Consider the following 8,555-nt stretch of genomic DNA (forward strand, 5'->3'; position numbering starts at 1 on the left):
TGTTTTTTATTTATTATTGCTTTATTTAAAACGCATTTTCAGTATGACGAATGGCAAATAAAAAAGCGTTATGTCTGAACTTTACAGGAAGCGTACAACTTTTTATAGCTATTTAAAAAGGAAATTGTATGGAAACATTCTTTTCTTTACATATCTATCATTTATAGTGAGATGTTTGTGCAAGAGGCCAAAGTACTAATTTAAAATATTTTTGGTAATACCTATCAGCTGATTAAATTATTTAAATGTTTTCCTTGTTTTAAGGGCCAGATCTTCACTCATTGATCATCTGTGCCATTTTTGCTAGATCTACTTGGATCATTTTTTGGATTTTCAAGCAAATTTGGCAATGCATATTCTATAATCAGTGGTTTTGTTCGTGGCTATGCACATGTTCTCTTTAAACGTAAAATACATAAATCACACCCATTTTATTAAGAAATGTTGGAATAGATATGCGAGAGTCGCTTTTATATGCTTGTAGGTCCAGTTAATGAAATTCTCTCCCTGGTCTGAAGACATAAGTCAAGAAAATTTAGCATCTGCAATTTTATTGTGCCCAAGATATTCTTTACATATATTTTGTCCCATTATGGATTATTCTATCATCTGTTCTTTGCAGAATGGTGTGCAGTGCCTTCCTGATTTGCTCACAACTGTGCTACACATGGACTCAAAGAACACACTCAATAACTGTAACACTCACCTCCTGGGCATAATAGAGTGGATACATTGTAAATTTAAATAGCACAAGTTAACATTTATTGCAGGGGGATTATGGGACAGTACTCTTAAGTGGAGGAGATATTCAATTTATGCTCCATAAAGCATCTTCTCATGAAATGTGTGTTGCTTTTTTCCTGTGATGTGGAAACAGCGAGGGCCTAAAAATGTTCAAAGAGCATTTTAAAAGGTATTAAACGTGTAAATTCAAAATTTAGTAAACTCTTTGCAAGAAAGGCAGGATTACCACAGATTCCTAATTTCTGCTCGAATAGCGGAGTCCGACATCAACAAACATCAGAGAAGCGACTCAGGCCCCGTGGCTTACAGGGGTAGTAATACAACGTTTTTGTACACAAAACCATGAAAAGAGGCTGCAAGGACTTGAAAAGCTCTCTAATCCCTCCAGTAAATTCTAAGTTCCCTTTCATGGGAACTTCGAACTGCGTCCTCTAGGGGTCGCTATGGGGAACGCCTCGTCGTGACCCGTGTCTGAAGCATACATTGAAAAAACACCAACTCGTTGGCTGGCGACAGCCATGACGTCACTACCGGTGCGACTATAGTATAAATAGGCGCCGGGAGCACACATCATTCTCTTCTTCGTCTTCATTGACTGTTCTGTTTGAAGCGTGCATTTCCAAGGAAAAAGTAAGAGCTATCTCTTTCATTATGGCGAGCACTAGTAGAGGGGAACCATGGTTACATAAGTAACCTGAGACGTTTGGGTATATATTTATACATGGCGCAATGCTATTTCACAATTTACTGAATTCAAAGCTTTGTAACTGAAGAAGCTCTGGCGAAACTATCCAAACTATCCAATCATCTTGTGACCAGTCTCACATTCAACACAGTTATTTTATCTTTTTATTGCTTTAGAAGGGGTTTTAGGGCCGCTAGAGATGAGTTTTCGTCTCTTTTCTCGATGTGTAAACACAAAATATCACTAGTAATTGCTGTAAAATGGGATCTGACTGCACAGCTGATACATTTGTTGCCAATATATCTTTCTTCTAGTTCTGTTGTTGGCAGTTGTTAAATATGCTTTACTGCATAAATGTTTAACGTCTTTTCTAGAGGTGTCATTTTGCCATCTCTAATTTTAATAACATTTTATATATATTTCAATAATTAGGCTTTTTTTTTGTTTTTTGTGAAATACACATTCCAAATCTGATACTATACATCTGGGCTTTTTCTTCTTCTTTTTAAGGGATGTGACAAGAAAAATCCAACGACGAGTTAAGATAAAAAAATTCCTTCTCAAAAATGTAAACTAAAATTATACATTCTTTTAACGTTATGACTATATAGAGACCAAAAACATGCACTGACGACATAATAATAAAATTTTGGGTGAAAATGTCTTCCAATATTCCTGTCATACTGTATGTTTCAGGCTGTGAATTGTGGACAGTCTATATAGAGTGACAGAAAAGCTGTGAAAAGCTCATCCACTCTTCATTCCACACCCTAATCAATATAGGTGGGTCATTTTGAAGCATGCACGCTTTTGCTCTTAACTAAAGGCTATGTGAGGCTTTTAAAAGCATTGATTTGGAGCAGATCGATGGGGTCTGAGGGAGTGTTTTCCTGCATGCACTAACAGGCCGCTGATGAGCCAGACAGCACGGGCCAAATTGTGGGTTACGGGTTGTTCATATTGCCACTTGCCTACTTCATTCTGGAGTTAAACTACAGAATGTCAAATCAGTTGTTTAGAATCTGTTTTCAGTTGATAAAGAGTGTTAACTTTGCCTGGATGACATTTATTAAAAGTTTTACTTTTTTTTTTGCATTGGAAATTTGTTTATTTTTATTTAATCTGGAGCTTTTCCAATCATTGTGCCTCACTGACTTTTATAATGTACATTAGTGGTTCTCGACTGGTGGGTCGTGACCCAAAAATGGGGCGCAGGAATGTTCTGATCGCGAACAGCAGCCACAAAAATGCTAACATGAATTGAAATGCAACTGGCTATAAAATTGTGCATAGTTAGGATATGAAAGAGTGCTATGCAGTACTTTCCAGTCAAATCCATCTGTCATTTGGTAAAAGCTAGTCAAGCCATACACATGGAATTAAACACAGTTGACGTGAAAAGCCCTCTTTCTTGGAGAATTTTTTTTTTATTAAATTTAAATTAATTTGTAGCCATAATAAAAATGGTCTGTGTTGAGCAAAATGTTTTATGTATTGTTAAAATGTATTTTTAAAATTGAGCGTATGCATTGTAAACATTTCTGAATTGTGTTGGCTCTGTGCAGTTTATAGAAATTGTAATACATTTCAATGTTTGTTTTTGGACATCTTTGTTCCATTTTGTACATAAACAATTTTGGTACTACACTTTTAAATATTAAGCTCCCAAAATTAGGCGTTGACATAGAAGAGCCATTTTGGGTTTCACAAAGAACCTTTCAGTGAAAGAAGTTAAAAGAACCATTTTTTTAGTCTTAGTGTGAAAACATTTGAATAATTCAAATAACCTTTTTTTTCCCACTATAAAGAACCTGGAAAGTTTCCATGGATGTTAAAGGTTCTTCTTGGAACTACAGATGCCAATAAAAAAACTTTTATTTTTAAAAATGTATCACATCATGTCCCATGTAAAATCTGGGCTCCAAAGCAGAACCCGTTGATCTGACATATTTAGGGGTGACTTATTCTTTAGTTATTATTCATTCTCTTAACAAGCACGCCATCCAGTGTATTATTGTATTACACACTGACAGACCTCCAGGCCTTTGGCAAATAGATTTCATTTAGGGTTCAAAATGGCCAAAGACGCTGATGGCTCAATTTACTTAATAATAGATGGGAGGTAGTCTCTAAAATAATATTGACTTAAACACTGGCGCATGCTGAGCAGGCTCAGGCGGGCATTAAGAGAGGAGGCGTTTTAAACAGACAGCTGTGCTACAGCCTCAGGGCTCCTCTTTAATTGAAAGGATCATTAGGAGCCTCGGCGTCCCTTAGCAACTACAGTCCTCGCCGTGCAAATAATGCATCGCTCGCCACAAACGAAACACAAGCCCGCTGTCGTCGCACGCCACATTCAATAAGAGCACCTGACGCATGGGTAATTGTGTGCTGACGGATGATTGGCTAATTAAGACGTGCCACCTCGCATTGTTTGGTTATTTACATGAAAGACTGTGAATAATTTAGCACACCTGGAGACAGAAAACAATGCACCCTATTTATTGTAATGGGAGGAAATACCAGTTCTGAGGATTTTTTGTGTGACGTGAATTCAGTTGAGCATTATAATGCCCTGTGTCCAACGGCAGCAGGTTAATAAACTGAAATACAGTTAGAATTGTCTATAATAGTATGAAAAGCATGCAAGGGAGTTCGGGGCTAGTTGTCACAGTCACTCCAGTGAATATTTCTCAGGGAGGGTTTATGTTTGGAAAGGTATTGGCGCATACCTTTAAGTATTGAGGAAAAAAAAAAAGATCCAAGGAAATGAAGTTAATTTAATCGATGTTAAACCTTATAGTTGTGCATGGCATCACACTTTTCGTAAGTAAGTTGTCACAATGGGAATCAGCCAGTAAATGGCCTAATATAGGCTTTTTAGGCAAAAATATCAACAATAAAGTGATTAAGAAACAAAATATTTCATTAAAAAAAGCAAAAAATGAAGGAAACAAATAAGTAATAGAAAAAAAGAAATCTAATCATTGTTGTGGCCAACATAAACTGTAATAATAAGTTTAAAAATGTAAACCTTGTGAACCACCTTTATAAAATTGTGACAAACTGCCTCAATCTGACGTTCATGAAAAATACTCATCCTATTAGTTTGTACAGTTCAGCCTTTCTGTTGAAATCTTCCTTGCTTTAATATATCCATTGTTTTGAACGTGTGTATAAATAGTACGCCAAATAAAAACGAAAACTCGTGGCACTGATACGCAAAAATGGACTTTGACGTGTATATACTACGCGATGGGTAGGTTTAGGGTTGTGGGGTAAATGCGTATCATATGTACGCGAAAACTGCCTATCATATGCAGGCCAACAAATTTCGTATCATATGCACGCGAAAACTGCATATCATATGCAGGCCAACAAATTTCGTATCATATGAACGCGAAAACTGCTTATATGCACGCCAACAAATTTCGTATCATATGCACGCGAAAACTGCGTATCATATGCACACCAAACACGTGCATAGCATATACACGCCAAAGTCCATTTTTGCTTATCAATACCACGAGTTTTCGTTTTTATTTGGCGTACTATTTATACGCATTTTCATGAGACTGAGGCTCATTGTTTTGTTCCGTTCTTTACCCAAAAGCTATTACAAATATATGATATAAGATGATGTTTGGAGGATAAAACTGACAAAATGTATTCTAATGTATGCACTTTTGAACTAGGTGTTTGCAAACCCACTACAGAAAAACAAGCGTAATTAGAGTTTTGACTTAAAATCTTATAGTTATAGACAACATCCCATTGTGAGACAACTAGCCCCAGTCTTCTCTACTCACAATCAGTTCATATGTACTTTTCTGTCTGATTGCATTATTTCATATAGGTGCAGGTATATTCTTTAAACAGCACTGAACTGAAATCACATTAATATAAAGTGCACGAAAAGTGCATCCAAGATCTGATTAGCGCGCATCTTATCACCGCGAGAAACACACTAAGCATTTGCAGTAACACACCGACTTTGTAAACCAATGCATTCATCTCATCTGTTAGAGCATTTAGTTAAGCTGAAGGAAAGAGAATGTTATCCGGAAAGCCGGAACAAAGTTTGAAAGGCAGCGCTCGCAGGTTTAATATCGCTATATCACAAGCACTCCCGCATTACATCTGTAAAGCAACGCATTCAGCAAGAACAATTGACAGAGTGCCTCTGTATTCACAAGGGTTGAGTTATCATATTAAAAATACATTTATTTTAAGTCAATTTTTGAGATTGTTCGGCAGTGCTGGAAACAATAACATCATGGAGGACTCCATATTCCTGCCAGCACCCTGGGGTAGCACTATATTTCTTTTTGATGTGATTAAAACACAATGATGAATATGGTTTGCTTTGTAGTTGAATAATGGCTCGGAAAGCGAGACTGCGCTAGTGAATGGATTCCTTCATCTGAAATGGAAAGACACAAATATATGATTACATTTGTATCTATTCTGAAAGAGCTTTAGGTGATTTACTGTAAATACTGTGGATAAAAGTTTTACATATATTTGAGGTTGCAGGTATTACCAGCAGTGGCTCGTCCTTTTTAACATCAGCCCAGCTGTTTTTATTATAACAATTTTTCTTTTTTACTTATAGGCATTGTATAGACGAATTATTATTGAATGGAGGCAGCCCACTCCAAATATGTCGATTCAAGTTCGAGTCACATAGGGAGACTACTTAGCAAACAAACCAGGCAGGAAACTGCAATGAATTAATAATCAAAAAGCGTTTGGAAGCCGTCAGAGTGATGTTGCCAAGCTCGTGACAACTTTGCCAGATACTGCATGCATGAAAACATAGGAATTGCAGAAAGGAGCCCTGTCACCACTATCCCTATGAACCTCGATGGAAAACAAGGATCTGGAAACCTCAAAGACTGCTTATGCCTTTTGGACCCAGTGTGAGAGAAAGGTCTCCTAAAGAAACCCGAATAAAGGAATCAGAGTCAAGTTTGTTTTATACATGTATATATAGTTATACACGCACACACACAGACACACACACACACACACACACACACACACACACACATATATATATATATATATATAAAAAGACACACAAATGTTTGTCTAGAGTAATTTTTGCTTATTATTATGGTTAAACTGGATCATAGAAGGTTATTGGCTTCAATAACTTCAAAATCTCTAGTGATGCACCAGCATTTTGGCAACCAAAAACATTCAGCTGTAAAAGGGGGCGATTGGTGGTTTCAGTCAAAATCATTGACCGAACCAGTTAGCTCTTCTTCCGATGACACATTTTGATGCGTACTAGTTCATTCACACCATGTGGATAAGCTACAACAGGTAAACAAGTCAGCAGTGTGGACATACTCCACCGTGGACAAAAGCGTTGCTATAGAGTACCAGTACGTAAATTTTGTGCAGCTAAAATATAGAGAGGCGGCTCATTGCCAAATAACTTTATTATGCCTGGTATATCATGACACCCTGAATTTAAGTCCAATTATCCAAATTTGTTACTGAAAATGTATTTTTGATTTTGGGCCAAATAAACGCTTTCGGTTTTGTTCACTGTTCATCTCTACTTTGTAACTGCTCCACATGTAATTCTAAACCATTATGTAGTCATTTTTTTCTTGTCTATTTGTGTATAGGGTAATATTTCAGCCTGTTGGCTGTTGTTGTGGTAGGCGTCTGTGGTCATGTCTGTGAGTATCTCCTGTTGAGAGAAGCTTGAGGACCAACAGCTGTCAGGATCTGTTCTTTGCCAGCCAACCCTCCCATAATTCCACCTCGGAGTCATTTTTCACCCCAATAATCCATCTCAACTGCACCTAATCTGTACCAACTGCATCCTAGTGTTCCGATGTGTCACCTCCAGCAATCCACATACTAAATGCGGATTCAACCTGCAGTGAACATTTTCAGTGTTGGTTGGCAACATCACATCACAAACATGCCCCCTATGATGCCCCTCCATCCAACTCTCTCCAGGATCTGGCAGTGACATATGTTATCACACCAGTTTTTCCAGTAACCCGCTAGTCTCTCATACACCAGAGATCTTGCCCTGTAGTCACCTGAGCCACTGAGAAGATCCCGACATGCACTATAAATCACACATAATATAGATGGAACATCAAATATACACACAAACTGTCTTGAAGAGACGACAATTCTTAGGGAAACACAAATAACGATAATATCTTCCTTTGTGTTCCCCAGAAGACATGGAGTCATGCAGGTTTGGAAAGACATAAACATGAGTAAATATGACAGGACTTTAATTTTTTTGGCTGAATTATACATTTAAGGTTTTCTACACCATCATCTTGGAAGAGACAAAAAGGAAGGTATTAAGCAAGTCAAAGAAGAGGTACTACCTGGCTCACTAGCAAGGACAGTGAAATGTGTCACAGGAGATGTATCAAAAGTTCATAGCTGCATTGTTATCTAAAAGCGTGAATAAATGCAGACTTTGGCAGTTTACCACCTTCTTGAGCGGCGACTGATCACAATCTATTATACATTTGGCTTCCATCTGCATTGCTAGAGGACACCTGCCACGGGACGGACAGTTCGAAGCTCTCCCTTTTATTCCGCTTTTCACATCTGTCTGTTTTAAAAAATTTAAAGCGACAGCAAGAGCGTGTGGGTGTTACCTAGTAACAGCTCCCTCTACTCCTGGTATTTACATCTAAAAAGTGAATCCTTGATGAGATGATGAATATCAAAGACAACCAAAGAAGTGTGTGGTTTTTAATAATGTACCACCTGTTCTAAGCAGAAGCGTCAGTATGCCATGGGAGTTTTTAAAGCTTATAAATTCAAAATGAGGCGAGGCAGACATCTATCATCATGGATATGTGGCTGCACTGTTCAAACCATCATGGTTTTAGGGCATTTTAAGTGTGTAAATATAACCAGAGAGACATTTCTTGAGTCTGTCTGAAAGGCAGGACTTTGAGAAGTAATGATAGGTCGCCGTTTATGTATGCCTCTGCGTAGTGATGCGCGGATAGCGGTTATATCCGCGGGCGCTGCGGATAATCCGCGGATCGGGTGGGTCGGGTAATAAAAAAATGCATTCTGATCATTTTCGGGTGGGTCGCGGGTGGATAAAATAAATCATTAATGA

Source organism: Sinocyclocheilus anshuiensis, unplaced genomic scaffold, assembly GCF_001515605.1.
Source record: "Sinocyclocheilus anshuiensis isolate Anshui unplaced genomic scaffold, SAMN03320099.WGS_v1.1 scaffold1445, whole genome shotgun sequence".
Classification (NCBI taxonomy): Eukaryota; Metazoa; Chordata; class Actinopteri; order Cypriniformes; family Cyprinidae; genus Sinocyclocheilus; species Sinocyclocheilus anshuiensis.